This window comes from Betta splendens, chromosome 7 (assembly GCF_900634795.4).
Source record: "Betta splendens chromosome 7, fBetSpl5.4, whole genome shotgun sequence".
Taxonomy (NCBI): Eukaryota; Metazoa; Chordata; class Actinopteri; order Anabantiformes; family Osphronemidae; genus Betta; species Betta splendens.
In genome coordinates this window covers 2,809,850-2,826,655 of record NC_040887.2, presented here as the reverse complement: position 1 = coordinate 2,826,655, position 16,806 = coordinate 2,809,850, and positions in this window count along the sequence as shown.

Below are 16,806 nucleotides of genomic sequence, written 5' to 3'. Positions count from 1 at the left end.
ACAGAGTCTTTCTGGGGCTGAGTTTGATCGCGTCTGGCTTTGGTTTCGCCGCGGCCGTCGTCAGCAATGGTTTTGCTCTGCGTGAGTCACTGACACGGTACTGCTCGAAGATCATTTTGATGAGTGTAGTGGTAAATAGGTTTCCTCTGGTGAGAAGGCTTCTGTGTCTGAACCAGCTGCTTGGTCCTTTGTTTATTTTGTCCCAACCCTCCCACTTGCTTTTTTTCTCTCTCGCTTTATGTATGAGATTTGATTGACACTGACGTTTGTGGACATACATGGTTTCTGGCTAGAATTGTGTACATCCCAGTTTTTCTTCTCGCTCCGTGTGAAGCCAGCCGAAGGTTTGGTCCCGTGGAGCATCTGAGTGAAAGCATGTTTATTTATGCTGAAGTCAGTGTGTTAACACGTCCACCTACATCTTAAACTGTCGGCTCCATGTCTAAGCATCTAAAAATCTGTCTCAAAAGATTTTGTTATTTATGAATTTAATTATTATATATATATAATAAATTCATATAATACTATACATACATATATAACATATTGAGTCCATATATTATATATTATAATAAATAACTCATTAATAAATATAAATTAATTTATGATAGAAAGGCTAGAAAAAGGTTTGAACACAATTTGGATACAGACTCAAATACAGATTCAAGACTCTAACACTAGGTGCATTGACATTCACGCATTTCATTTCCTGTGGTTTGTGTCTCTTTTCCGTGTGGTCACCATGAGGAGCAACAGCTGCCTTTCTCACAGAAAGCGTCCCAAAGCCTGGAAGTACAAGTCTCCATCTGCCAGTAGGTTCCTCCTGCTGCAGCCTGCACAGACCTCTCAGGAAACCCCTGGGTGACGTCCTCGTCGTGACTGAATAAAACTCATCTCAGCAGCCAAACGGCCCACGCAGGACGTGTCAGGGTCGTGGTTGTGTTGTGTCTGTCGACGCCTAAACAAGTTTGAGGCCAAGACGACAAATGCTGGTCCTTCCACCTCCATCACCTCCTCAGCCTTTTAACTCGCCTCCGCAATGGACGCTGCACTGCGTTTAGCAGACCCGTGTTTACATTTAAATAGGGCCAATTTGAATTGGAAGATGCGCGTGTACGTGGGAGGTAAAACATGTTTATTTTCCATTGGCAGATCCAACCAATCAAGTCACCAGCGAGGCGAATGCCACACAACGAGCAGGTGATACATAGAAAACCTCCAACTGCAATTCAATTACACGCGATGACGGACGAGGCAGCGGAGCTGCGATTGAGAATTGCGCCGTCTCAGCGCCGTGCTGTCACGCTAGGTGCTAATTACCCTTATTCAACATACTCTCATAGCTTATTAGAACAATAGTTCTCGTTGCGCCTGAGTTTTGAAAGTCAGTGCTCGACTGTGAGATCAACAGTTCACACAGGCGTCGGCTTCAACTTCTCCTGAAACCGATCATAAAAAGAGAAGACAGTTAGTTGTGGCTGCCTGTAGTGGATACGAGCCTTTAAAAATCGATTCCTGACAGTTTTATTCCGTGCTGACCCAGCCATGATCCATTATGCATTAATGAACATGGATTTGCTTGTCACATGTACAGAATTATAGTAGTAGAATAAACAACTAGTTCAGCAGCTTTATGTATTTGGATGCATGGCATAAGAATAATTCAACCAATCTCTAATGGAGGTGTGATTTCTTGTCAGACTGAGTGTCCGTCCCAATGAAAGTGAGAATCCACAGTGGAACTGAAGGGTCCAGATGAGCTGGCTGAGGCAGAGAGTACTAGTTAAACGTCTGGAGCGGTTCTGCATGCTGAGGCCTCCTAGGTATCCCTGACTCAGCATCATGCCCAGGTCCGGATCAGCTCGGACTGGTTCAGTTAGCGGACGGAAGCGGGGGGGGGGGCTGTGGGTGCAGGGCTCGTATACACCACACACATGCACACACACACACACACACACACAACACACACACACACACACACACACACACACACACACACACACACACACCCACTGCAGCACACACACACACACACAACGCACACCTACACACACACATTCACACACGCACCACATGCACACACCACATGCGAACACACACATGCACACACCACACAACGCACACACACGCACACATGCACACCACACACACCATCATTCACACACAACACCACACACCCACACACACAACACACACACACACACGTCTGCGTTCCATGCTCTCCGGCCGAGGGGAACCCGTGGTCCCGTGTCTGTTGGGCTTTTCACAGAATAGCTGGTGACTATGTGAATGTCTCTGACTGATTGGATGAGAGGTGTGACGTTACTGCCTGCTGCTCATGTCCAGTCATCATGCAGACGATGGAGAAATCATTAAGTTCGAAGGATTTAGATTATTATAGATACAGAAATTAGATTTTTTGTGTTCTAACATCTTTAAAGTCTTTTTTTTAATTAATGAAAGAAAGAAACATGAAACTCCACATTGCCTTTGTACGAGAGACTCTTTAATTTCATGTTCAGCTGTTGTAGCTGCATGTTCATGTGATATGTGTTCCTATTATTATTTTGCTGACTTAATATGAACCTATCATGCCACAGTAAAGAGCCCGACGCCTGTAGCATGTGGCTTTTAACAGCGTGTGTTCCAGTCATTATGCTCCACCCTGAGCTTGCTTTTGCATCACATTTTCAGGGTTTTTCCACTTCCTGTGGTTTCACAGCGGACGGATGGAGCTTGCTGGGTTTTCTCAGAAATCGAAGTGGCTTTATTCTCATCCTCTCACCTGCACAACTTCGCTCCTGGTAAAAATACATTGTTCATCAATAAACAGGTTTTAAAGTGAAACATAGTTAATTACTGGAGTAAGTGCCTTTGTTTTTCTATAGGGTTTTGGTTTAAGAGCTTCTACCTTTACCAACATCACTAAGCCTTTGTCTCTACGTGAGTCCCAGAGGTTTATAGCTTTGGTACAGTATTTAGGGAAAAAACAAGAATACGTGTGTTAATATTCTCCAGCCCTGTGTTTTACGCCATGTGTCTCGTCTCTGGTGTTTTGTGTGTTTTTGGGTTTTAGGAATCTGAGCTTCACTGCGAAATCAAAAGCAGGCGCGGGCAATTTGGAGCAGAGAGAAAAGTGAGTCTCGCGTGACGCTCTTGTGCAGAAGCCGGAGCTTGACAGACGAGGTGTGATTCAATACCATAGATGATGGGTCGGTTTCTGGGCCGTGGTCTATCACCTTGGTGCCAACAAACAGGACGACAGAGATGGCAGCAGATTCATCAGTCGGTTTCCTTTCCTTACCTACAATTACTGTCACAAGTCGGCTGTTAGATGATTTTTATATTTTTCTGTATTTGGTAAATTGCCAAATATAAAGTTAAAAGAGCGTTAGAAATAAAAAGCAGATTAAAGTCAAATGTAAGGGAGAAACCGGATGCTTTTTGGCGTTCACCGTTTCTGATTTTTTATGTGATGGGCTGCACAGTGAGAAGTTTTTAAACTCAGCACAGTGTCTCTTTAGGCCAATAACGCTCCAGCGCTTGGAGCGCTCCTCACTGTCAGATCAGACGTCACGTTCCCTACACTCCACTCCTCTGTTTGATGTGAAACTACAGAGATTGAAAAGGATCATCGACACATTGTCCATCAGAGGCCAGAAGCTATGAGCTCCTCTAGTGAATCAAACTGACTTCAACAGTAGTGAAGGAGCTGGGGGACCGTTGTAGATGCGTAGCTGCTCGCCCTCCTGGCTCTCTGATCGTTTGTAAAGGGAGCGGACGAGCTGACGTCAAGCAAAGAGTGCACAATGAAGTGCCGAGGGGCAAAACAGTGTTGGGAAGAACACAAACATTCACGGTGGGCCTCGGAGAGCGCAGGGGTCCCGTCATCTGGTCCGATCATAGAGATTTGAGCGGCTCAACAATGACTCTTCTAAACTCTGGCCTGCAGCCAGCTTCGCACGAGGACGTCGCCCACAGAGAAGCCGTTGTTCCATTTTTACTGTGAACTCCTGAACTAACCGTCAAGTGCTCCATACAAACGACAGAAGTGCTGGTGGTGATACGAACCAGGCGTTTCCTTTACAAATCCACACATTAAACAAAGCCTCAGCGCTGAGCAGTTAAAGGATATGGAGAGCATAACGATGAGTGATGAGCTGCACAGATCGGATCTTAACTTAGGAGCGAGAGCAAGCGGCATCATATTGAGAGCGTTTCCCTTTTTTCACACAACCAGCTGAAGTAAGCATGTTGGCGGCTGTACATGAATAGTCGACCTCGTCAACGTTCCATAAAACCAACTACTGTGTCTGTAGACGCGTTAAGTTCCCTTAGAGAGAGAACACCTGTCACATGCAGGATACAGTTCTTTGTGGGCTCCCAGTGTTCAGCAGTTCGGATGAAGGTCGCTGAGCGCCGTCACCACAGGGTGCAAGCTGATGAGGTGTGACGTTCAAACCGAGCCACAAGTGATGAGCCACAGGACAGCAAACGTGTCTGCAGAAAACCAACAGACAAACGGCTCCATGCTGCTGTGGAGCCGCAGCGACAGGACCCCCGCATCTCCTGCCGAGAGTCCATAAATGCTGCTGAAAGCTTTTCTCGCGTCCTGTTAATTTGACATCACAGGCAGAGCGAAGGTCGACGCTTTCTCTCCTGCATTGAAGCCACGGCGTGCTCCCACGTGGGGAAGTCAGAGCTGGCTCTTTACTCAAGGTTTGTTGGCGTGAACGCCACGGCGGTCCATTTGGGTGAAGTCCCCGTAAATGCAAAGCTACAGAATACAGTACATTTAAAACCAGTTGAACCAAGGGCTCAGGCCTGTTTATTCAGAGTGACTCCCTGCAAGAGCAGGGAGGCGGAGGGTTCTGTTTCCCAGCCCCACTAGCATAGCGGCTACGGAACGTCACGTGCCTCAGCTGCAGGACGTCTGGCGAGCGACGTTAGGCCCCGTCAGCAGCCAAGCAGGATAATCAACATTACAGGACAATGAACGGCCAAGACTCCGCCTGGAGTAAAACAGAGTTCACGCTGTGGACTGATGGGCTGAAAGGCAGAAGAGGATGTGTGAAGGATTTCTTCTCGGTCCACTAAGTCTGTAGGTGAAACAACAACCTACAGGAGGAGAAACGCGTCTCACACACTCCAGAGTTACAAATTGAGAATGCATTACTGGAAAGCCTTCAAAATGGTTATGGATGAATGGTTTAATGAAGTATAAGAGCCTTGGATAAAAATGGATTCGATTTGTAAATAAATGTAAGGAACGAGGCCGAGCAACGCGCCAACCTCTGGGCACGAAGGTCGTTGGACAGAATCTGATGACTGTGAAAGAAAAACCCAAATGGGGGTTCTCTGTTGAAGCCAACGTCCTACCCTGTGATGTGCTGACAGGATATTTATCTACAGGCTCTGAGCTTCTGCCCACGCTTTAAGACAGAACCTGCTCAGACGTCAATGTCTCACATTCCCTCTGTAGTGAGGGCCCTGAGGAGTGCTTACTCTATCATGCAACTGGCCTTATAAAAGACACCAAGGAGGTCTCTCTCTCTCTCTTCGCTCCTCTCTCTTACTGTAGCTTTTTATATATTTTGCTTCCTTAATGTTCATTATCAGTTTATTTCAGTGGTGAATGTGAAGTGAAACAGACTCTGGCTCCTCTATATTTGTGATCCATAAACCATTGCTTTTCTAAGATAGCTTCTCAAACTCTCAATTCGAGCAAAGACACACAACCATCTCTCTGCCTCTCCAAAACGCACCCTGCCTTTATTTACTCATTCGACAACACTTGCATTTGCTTTCCAATACAACGCGACTGTTAAGAATTCATCCAACTTACTGCTAAATTAAATGTATGACTTGCGTATGGCTTCAAGCTTCATATTAAACCTATGTATTAGACAGCTCTCTCACTACAAACAACTCGCCTTTCATAACCTCACTTCACCACAATTTCTCTGTAAAACGTTGAACTTTCTTTAACGTTTCTCCTTTAGTGTCTCTCATCAGAACGTCGTGACCTAGACAATGACACAGGGCCATAACTATGTTACTGCTACGTGTGAGACTTCAAAGAGAATCAGAGAGAACACTAGATGCCATAGTAACACATTATTCTGGAATCTATCCATCACTGCGTTTCCTGGAGGGTCTGGAGCTGCAGTGAGCTCATCCCAGTGTGTCACCTGGAGAGAGACACACCCTGAGACTGGTTTCAGTCTGTCGCCGAACAGGAAGACGGTTTCGTTGCCTTAGTTACAGTTGCAATGCATGATGCCATGCAGGATCTGGGGGTCTTTGCATTAAGGTCCATCCACACCTGGAAGCAGTGACCTGCTCACAGAATAAGCATCGGATTTATCCTCACACACACGGCCACAAGCCAAACACATTAGTTCAGTTAAATGGCAGATGTGCCTGTCAGATACGAAGACAAACACGTCTTTTGGGTGTTGTGTAAAACATGTTTAACTGCTGCCCCAGTCCCTCGTCCTATAACTCTTGCAAACGACCTCGCTGCTCTTTATTAAAACTACAAAGGTTGAATTCCCCAATCAAATACCTTTATTTAACTGGGTTCGCTTCCAACGAGGAAACTGAGACTGGACGCTTTAAAATTAGTGTATGACTGAATTGTCCAGAGTGTTGGGGTTATGACAACCACTACATAATAATATTCTGCACACAAACCGAGTGTGTTACAAAAACTCATTAGCGACACACAACCACACACACACACACACACACACACACACACACGCACACACGCACCACACACACACACACACACACACACACACACACACACAACACCAGCACACACACACCACCACACACAGAGTCAGCTGTCAGTCAGGAGTTTTCCTATTTTTAGACTGGCTGACATTTCCAAGGCTTGGTGGCAATTATTAATACAAGTTACTAGAAAACCGAAGATGACCATACTTGCTGTTAATTAATGGTTGTAATAATTTATTGTTCGTTCTTGAGCTACTTTCTTAGAATGTGGTATCATACAGCAAGTGGTTAAGTTATTATTAAAAGTATCTGTTATTGTATCTTATCGGTTTTACAGAGCCATGTGCTCATTAATCACTTAGTAAGGATATCCAATTATCTTCTATCCCATGGGCCTTCGACAGACCTGAGGAAACAAAGGAGGAGAAACTAGTGCAGTCATGAGTTGTAGGCTTAGAGTCCAAAAGGGTGTGATTATGGTAATTTACAACTGTCAGAGAGTCTGGGGTCCTCTCGTCTCCTGTATGAGCTGTGCCTGCAGCAGCTTCATAATCCCTGTTTGATATGTGGGAAAATTGCAAAATAAAGAAAACAGAGGAGCAGGATGTGCTTTAAACTGACGACCCAACGCTGGAGACCAAACAAGACGAGACGCAAGACAAACAGGAGACGTTACTGCGAACGCACAAGCTTGTTTGTTTTAGCCGTGTAACAGTCAGAATTTCCTTAAAAAAGTTGCTAATTATCTGCTACTAGTAGCAACCTAATGTAAAAAAAAGTCTACAACTAGCAAGAAAACATCACTTCAGATGTTGTATTAGTAATTACCTACACGTCTTCTCACCTTCACTTCTCAGTGGTTACGTAACTATGATGCATGCTTTAACAACCACACCTGTCAGTGTTAACAAGGGAAACATAACACTATGTGCTCAAAATAACAGGCACATGTAAAATGCATTTAACATGATGCGTGTGTGCAGAGAGCAGAGACCAATGACACTGTCATTAGAGAAGAAAACACCCAAACGTCTTATTTGGGCAGAGTGCACTTCACATTCTATCAAACACACACACACGCACGCACGCACGCACGCACGCACGCACGCACACGCACACACAACACACCAAACACACACCACACCACAACACCACACACACTGATTATCTGTCGCCCGCTGATGGGATCAAGCTGCGATAAGAACTGAGCCTGATCCTGAGCTCTGAGGGGACGACTTTCACCTCCAGCCACATTTGACCTGAGCATCGTTACCACTGTGAGCTAATGGGACATTACCTGCAACATCAACCACAGTCCACAACCCACAAAACACGAGCGTGTTCTTCAGTTTGCTCCGTGAGACTCACACGGAGCTTTGTTTTATTCTTGGCATAAATTTTACTGCAAATAATCCAATAAAGAGATCATCTGCATAAACATAAATAAAACACTGACAGTACAGAACCTGTTACGTTGTATTGGCTGATTTATCAGTTGCTACAGTTCATGCTGCCACTGGCGTTTTATTACAGGGAACTTTTTATTACACAGAGATTATGTGAATTAGGAAGAAGAGTGTCTGTCACAGACTCCCTTAAAGCTGCAGCGACAATCACAAAGCTTGGATTTGTGGTCGTGGATGTCGGCTCTTTGTCATTAGTAAAGTCCGTAGATGAGGACCTTTAAGTGTTGGCTCTGGAGCCAGAGAGATGTAGTGCAACGCGTCCAGTTAAGGCTCAACACGTTTAGGCTTTAAGGAAAAAACTGCTGGATTTCATTTAAACTATTGCGGGCGGATTCAAAGTGTCCACGTTTAAGTGCTGGAAGATCGAGATGTCCCCATCATATGTCTGCGCTCTTTCTATTTGTTCCCCTTTCCAGTCATACTAAATTCACAAATAAAAAGTCAGGTATGTTCTGTTCATTGAATATACTTGTGTTTACATGTTGTGTGGTGCGGCACTAAACACACTCCTGTGTGAACTGTAATTTGCTGGATCAGTCTGAGGTTGAGCTAATGACCCGCACTGGCTGGAATTCATCTGCAGCACACGTGCTGCTCTCCTAATGAAATAACATCACTCTCGTTTGTCTCAAGTTTAAATTCAGTTTACAACGAAACCACACCATTGAGTCACCGTACACACTTGCGTTTCCTACCTGTGCGCGCGCACAGCGGCTGAGGACGACCGGTGCCGAGTAGAGTCCAGAGCGAAGCAAGTCGGACCGTCACCCATGTGTGTCGGCACCATAACCGAGCAGCTGGACGAGCTGCGGTCCCTGACAGCCGTGGTCCAGGAGGCTCTGCTGTGTTGTGTGCTGGTCTTTCTCTCCTCCTCATCCTCCTCTCCTTCTCCTCCTCCTCCTCTATCAGTGTGCAGCTCCATCTCTCTCTCTCTCTCTGCTCTCCCTCTCTACTAAATCTCCTTTACGTGCACGCATGCATTCTCCACGCTGCCTCGCTCTCTCCCTCCGCCTTCACACGCGCTCACTCTATGTGCTGCCCAATCATTATTTCTTTTGCTAAGTTAATTTGGACCATAGAGGATAACGATGCAGCATGAAAGTGGTTGAAGCACAGGTGAAATGTCACCGTTAATTGTAGCTGGTCAGGAGATACAGTAATAGTTGTAGATGCTTGTTCTTCTAATCTGCTGGCAGCGTAATTCATGAGAAACAACAAGACTGTGTGTGAGGCTTCATTCATTCGCTGCAGTAAGAAATGAATGAAAGTGACCTAAGAGTGATGCTAAGTATCATGTTTGTACTATGAAATTCATTCATGTGAATCTAAATATAGTACCTTCACTCATCACAGAGCAGTGTCAGTGGAGTGGGAATAAAGAAATGGTCATTTATTGAACACATAGTATTAATGACATATTGTGGTCGAGCTGTGGATTGACATGTATAGATTTTGGAGACAGACACTTGGTGAGTTCTGAGGATGTATGTGTAAAAAATTAGGCCCTGTGACACGTTCCTCCATCTGTAGATACAGTTGAATTTAATAATGTTACCTTTCAAACTTCCAAAGCATCTGTCACAGCTCAGCAGGAGTCTGGAGTCAAAAACACGGACAGGTCGCAGCAGGACGGAGTAACATACTCACCAAAATAGCAGGAGTTGGCGAAGGGCAGAAAAGCAAATCAAAATAGCTGAGCCAGGAAATAATGACTGGTGAGGAACGATTGGCAGGATATGGCCTTCAGTATGCAGCACTGTGAACGTATCATGGCTACAGACCTGCAAAGAGCAGCAGCAGCGACTGCTGGTTGATTAACAGGTGTACGAGCATCAAAGCAGCAGCTTTTACTGTAGTATGAGGGTAGAGTTGACTGACCGGCACCATCGTTGCACTGAGGGAGCAGTAATTGGGAAAACATCTGGCAGATGTGAAGAGCTTTTCTGGCCACTAGAGAGATGAGCTTTTCACATCATCTCCAAATGCAGCCTTCAGTCCTTTCATGTGCAACACACTCTAATCATAGCAGCGATAAGTTCAAGTGTCAGTCTGAGTCTAATCCCGCAGAGCAGCTTAATCTGTTCAGCCGCCATGATGATGATTAATGACCAATTTGTTTGTTGCAACTTGACACAGTGATAATAGTGACTTGAGATGCGGTAAACAAGCAGACAGCGAGGGAAACGGCCGTGGCTCTGAGTGAGCCTGCGCATAGTGCGCATCCGCCTGCGCATCCGCCTGCGCATCGCCTGCGCATCCGTGCGCATCAGCCTGAGCATCAGCCTGCGCATCCGTCTGCGCATCAGCCTGCGCATCCACCTGCACATTGCCTGTGCATTAGTGCTGGCGTTTTCATTTTCCTCTCATTTCCGTGGTTCATTTATGTTCCTTTGCATGTAAATGTGTCTTTATCAACCAGATTCACTGACACCTGGAGCATCTTTTGCGTGGCGTACGCTATGCTGTAAACTATGCATTAAGTGGTCTGGTTTCTCTATACACATAAATTTTTCTTACGAGCCCGTCGGCCATTTGAGTTCGTACACACCAGGCGTACAGCAGCATGAGTGGTTAGGATTCATCTTGTAACTACTAATGCATCTACAGTACAAGCCATTGTTAGCTGATGGAGGGCTGGTGTGAAACTAGTTTGAATTGATTTGAATTAAACTAGATAAAAAGTTATTAAACACAAAACTCAACCCAAATGACTATAAGATTGTATGTTTAAAAACCGTGTATGTTGGGTGTGTTCTCATATCAGTGTTGTTCAGACTCTGCCTGGCTGACCTCGCCACAGTGTTACTGTATTGAAAGATGTATGAGTGTGTTAGACGGGGAAGTCTAAAGGTGGAGAAATGAGCCGGATGACTTGGGTTATGGCTGGAGTTGCCAAGGTCAAGGCCGACGCTTGGACCAGTCATGTGGTCCGTCTGGGGACCAAAACTGGTGTCACAGGAACACTGGGACCTTATTATAAGGAGTGGCGGCAGCAGGACACTCCCACTCAGGAAATCAATAATGTGATCGTTTCAGTCTTTCCCTACAGGAAAGCTTCAGGTTCAGATGCTTCAGGCCTGAATCTGTGTGACATTTAATAAAATCACTCCAAAGGTTTGTTATTGTCGATGACAAAAGCCAAACTCTGCAGCTTTGCACAGATTCAGTGTTTGGTCTGTACGACAGACGAGATCAGAGCTGGTTTACTCAACGAGTGACACATGTAAATACAGATTTAAAAATTAAGCACAGGACTTTTAAGTTCAGATTCGTTAATCCAGTGACAGATAATAACAAAATCTTCAAAGTCAACATTGTCTGTGTTTTTATGCAGCTTCTCAGTTTTTTCAGTCGATTTCTGCATCTGTATCTTTTCAACTTGTATTTAAATATCACAGAATACAGATTAAACAGAAGTTATTCTCCTCAACTGTCTCGCTCCACGAACGTTGCTGTGTGTTAAATAGGATGTGTGTGTGTGTGGTGTGTGTGTGTGTGTGTGTGTGTGTGTGTGTGTGTGTGGTGTGTGTGTGTGTGGTGTGTGTGTGTGTGTGTGTGTGGGTGGTCTTCTTCACTTGGATGGATTTACATGGCATTAAACAGTACATTGTGTCAGTGGGGGTTGTGTCTGTTTACTGGGGTGATTATGATATAAATAGGCTTGATGTTGCGTGGTTCGTGATATTCAAACAACCTCGGCCATGTGAAGCTTAGCTCTGACACTGCTGAAACTGTTATTGTCTGGGTCTGGTTTGACCTGGTTACCACTGGGCAGGTAATGCTCATGTGGAAGCTCATACACAGCTATGCCACAAGTGAGGCAGGTTTAGTTTAAACTACTGGATGTGCAGTGGAGCCTTCCTCCATCGCTCCCATCTCTGGGTGGAAACAGATTATGTGCAGAATATTTGGTGGATGGACAGCGCGTCACTGCCTCATATCTATCCTGGCATCAACATACTGTAGATGATCACCTCCTGACTGATGGCAAAACTCCTAGTGACAATCTGTCGCCTCGAACCACACGCTGAACCATTGTCTGTCCAGAAACAGCTACGTCTGACTGCCGACCACACTATGCAGTCGCAGTGAGAGGGTCCAACGCTAGGACGGCAGGAGCTGCCCACGTGCACAGAAACGAGGCTGACGCTGCAGCATTGACCTCAGACAGAGGCTGTTGGCCAAAGCAGTGAGTAAAATATGTTCAGTACCAAAGGCTGAATGTCTAATAGATCTGTGTTTTAGGAATCACACACATTAGCTTTTTTCTCTTGAAGCTCAATTTGAGCCCCATTAGTTGAGCTGAAAACAGTGCGGTCGCGCGCAACACGTGACAAAATCTTTTTCTATTTAGCACAAAACGAGGCCAGCAGAGGAGCAGACCGAGCCGCCTGGTTGACGGCTCCTCCCTCGGGACCGCGACAAGTCTGGCAGCGCGTGCTCTGTGCGGTGGGCAGGCAGAAGCTACGCTGACCAGTGGCTTCGGGTCAGAACCAGACAGGATGCTGCTAATTACCCCAATCACAGAGCAAATCTGCAGCTCCAGCTGAATAGTTGAACCCCAGGTCCCGTCCTGCTCCCGTTGTGTTTGTTCTCCAGAGCCATTGTTTTCCTCTGGTTTGTTTCATAGCTAGATCTTCTTGTGTCTGTGTCCGTCCAGTTCAAGGACGTGTACCTTGAATTGGTTGATCTTGATGACCTGACTAAATTAATTGTACCTGAAAGCCATCGTGTCAGATCTGCCAGTGGAAAAAGCTGAGGCTTATAAATTGAACGTGTGATAACAAACCCTGACCTCATGAAGTATTTACTGTATTCCATGATGCCATGAAATCCAGTACAAAGCATAATCACTCAAACTTCAAACTATTATTTATTTTTTTCCAAATAATAAAATATTTGTGGAAACTTTGTTGGAATTCCTTTTTATGAAATTCACAGATTCTCGATTGTTAAAAAATATGTCGAGCATTTCTTAATTAAAATTTTACTGAACTTCTTTGAAGCCAAGTGTGAAGAAGCTTCAGCAAATAGAAATATCCAACTTGTGAACAGTGTGGATGTTATTCATTGGCTCCTTTACTGCAGCATTACTGCTCCGGTGGAAGTGTGGCGTGAACGTGATCCGTCGGTTGGCACGCTGAGGAGTCAGCGACGCCGAGCAGCCGACAGCTGATGTGGATTTTGGCTCCGGTGAATCTCACCTTCCTCCTGACATAGAGTCCCTGTAGAGATCAGGCAGACCGGCTGGCCGACCAGTCAAGCTCAGCGGGCTGCGGCCGTGGCTTTGACCCTGTGGCAGGTGTTTAGGCTTTTTTCTACCTTTTTTCTACTGGCACATCTTTACCTTCCACTCAACTTCAATAGGAGTTAAATCAGCATAGAATAGTGTGGGTTTCAGTATCATCATCCCATCGTCAGGGTGTATCATTTTTCATTTAAGCCCATCTGTCCACAATGTGGGGGGCTCTCCACCAGGAGCCCAGTGGAGGGCCTGCCTGCATTCATTTTCAACACCATTAATTTCTCTCTATCCACACATCACGCTTCTGCACCAGGAGCATTGGAGGAAAACGCACCAGGCCCCCTCTGAACGCTCTCTATGTAATCCATCACAAGCAGACGTGCGCTCGTGGAGGGGGCGGTGTAAACAAGTGTCTTTGCAGCTCGTTGTAAGTCCCGTCAGCCTCCGCCTGCTCTGGCCAGCGTGCAGCCTGCATTCATGTTCCATTATGACTCCTCCTCTTCTTTACGGTGTCCTGTTTGGTGCAACGAGATCGTGAAGCGTGTTTAAGTCAAGGGCAGTCCTGCAGACAAAAACTGTAGGGCCTGGAGGGCATGGGCTTCACTGACAGCTCCCAATTATTATAAATCGTGGAGGATCATCTGACTTCAGTGCACATACGGGACTCAGAGTGCAGAGTGAATGTCTGAATAGTTCAGTTTAAAATGGGAGTTCAATCAAAATCCAAATTACCTCAAGATTGTTTGTGCCTTGAGCGCTGTGTTGTTTTCTCAGCTGGAGCTATAGAGGCTCTTCAACTGCACCTCGCTCATCTCGGGACCATGCTTGTGGGTTTACGCAAGACACATATTTAATTTATAACCAGATTGTTTAACAAATTATGAAGACGAGCAGTGATTTGGAATGAAAAGTAAGTCGTTAGTGTTTCTGCCTGCAAGCGATGAAAAGTGGACGTGCACCAGGAAAAATACAAACAAGAAATATTTAACTAAATGTAATAAGAAAATTAGATCCTGGTGGAAAAACACTGCAGGTACAGTATAACGAGGGTCAATGAACTGGAGTTCACTCAGCTTCCAATTATAAGAGGTCACTCGAGAACATCTTGTCAGGATTTTAACTGTGTACACGAGGAAATGTGTGTAAATGTTTACATGAAAACGGTTGACACGAGAAGGAGATGGTTTTGGTTAAAGCTTAAATCCGACACAGCTGAACAAGGAGACCCCTCCTGTCCCCCCTCATTAAGTCATCCACACCGGCTGATGACTGACAGGAGCTCCCACAAACCTCCCCCGTCCTCACGCAGGCGTGTCCCACAGGACGCGTTACGGTGAGGTCGGATCATGTCCTTCTGCTTTCATACGTTACATCTGCTCCTCACTACGTCTGCATGTGTGGGTTCATTCCCAGGCCAGATGTGCTGGGACACGGCAGCTCTGGTGCACGGACGTTTTATGTTAAATATCGGCTAGTGAGTCAGTACAACGTTGTGATGTTACTGGAATGATGAAAGTTTGAGATTGAAACAAACTTTAGAATTTATAGTCATATTCCAGAAACACCTCATGAAATTCCAATGGCTTAGCTTCTTATAAAAGATTATTGATTCACAGCCCACAGGATGAAAAATGAAAGGAATGATCCTTTTTTCATTTCCATCCGTCCTTAATTGTTTCCACTTGATGCGCCCACACTGAACAGAGTGACGCCTCTGAGTGAAGCCTTCTTACTGAAAGCACCGATTTCCATCACTGCTGCCTCCAGCAACAGTTAACGCTATTTTGAAAACTGCGACAAAACCAATTAGCGCTAAAAATCGATGGCGTCCTGCTGAGAGACGCTGTTTGTGACTGCAGTTGTAGAACCTGTAAAAACACGGACACACGGGAGGAGAAGCCTCAAGGCTGAGAAGCAAACCTTTAGATATTCAGTATCGAGTCGAGCAATCATTGAGCAGCGTCGTCCAGTTTTACTGCAAACCTTTCATTTTTTGGATGTTTTTACGTTTATGGAAATGTAATATTGACCCGTCGCGTGGTTCTTTACGTTGGTCCATATCATTGGTGAAAAGCTAAACACCCGCAAGTTGTTGTTAGTAATATTTCAATGGACATCTGCGGTCCCCAAAGAGTGAAATCTGGTGACTTTGAGCCCTGTCTTCTGTTATAATGTTGCCATGTTTTGCTTTAAATGAGAATTATTGAATGCTGCTTTTGGTTGATAGTTTGATTCATAGAACTCATACATTGAGCCTGAAGCGGTGTTGTACACTAGCTTAATTAACGTGCTTCTTGAAGAAGCGTATGTCAAATGGCAGATGAACCCGAAACAGCTTGTGTTTCTTCAGCATGGTCTGATTCCAGTAGACCGGTCATGGCCTTAATAAATCAAAGATGTTGCACAGCATTCAGAGAAAACAAACTCAGGAATCATGTGCTTTCACTTCTGAAAGTAGTTACTTGCTCTTTTAATCCTGTTTCAGGAAAATCAGTCTGGAGCGATGTGCGATGAAGCAAATCCTGTATGTTCATGATTGGAGAGTTCCTGTGGAGGACGTTTGCAAGACTGAGGGCAGGATCCTCCACGGCCACTGATTTCCTCTGATTCCAGCCTCTGATTGACTGAGCACACACTCATTACAGGTCATCAGCAGTAGGTGGAAAACAAGCAAAATGACTACCAGGATTAACATTCATTAATTTATAATAATAATAGTAATAACTTTATTTATAGAGCACTTATCAAACACGTGTACAAAGTGCTTTACTAACATGAACAAGCAGATAACAACACAAGGATAAAAAAATGTAATAAATAAGTAATTTTCCATTTTAGCTGATGAAAAGACACAATTTTCTGCTCAAATCTTAAAATCAATCCTAAACTTGACCGGGAGCAGTGAAGAGCTGTGATATGATCAAACCTCCCTGTTCTCGTCATATTGGACAAATGTAGGTTTAACTATTAGTATTAGCTGCCCTCAAGCTTATTTAAAAAAATCAATACACAAATACATATACTGAATATTAGTTTAATTTTGACATTTGATGTACTTTTGAATAAAAGTATTAAACATTTTTTACACAGTTGTTTTAAACAAAAGATGTAAACATTTTCCACAGTGCATCCGAGACTTCACAATAATAATGATATTTAAAGTCATGTATACGGACCTTTCTACATACACATGTTGTACAGTATATACACAAAGCACCAAATTCAGCCTCATACTGTATATATGGTAGAAACTGAGTGTGTGGTGCTGCTGTCAGACTTACATTAGTATCATGGATCATTCCTTTAGGAGGACAAAGCATTTGCTTTTCTAACCTGAAGAAAAACTGTTCG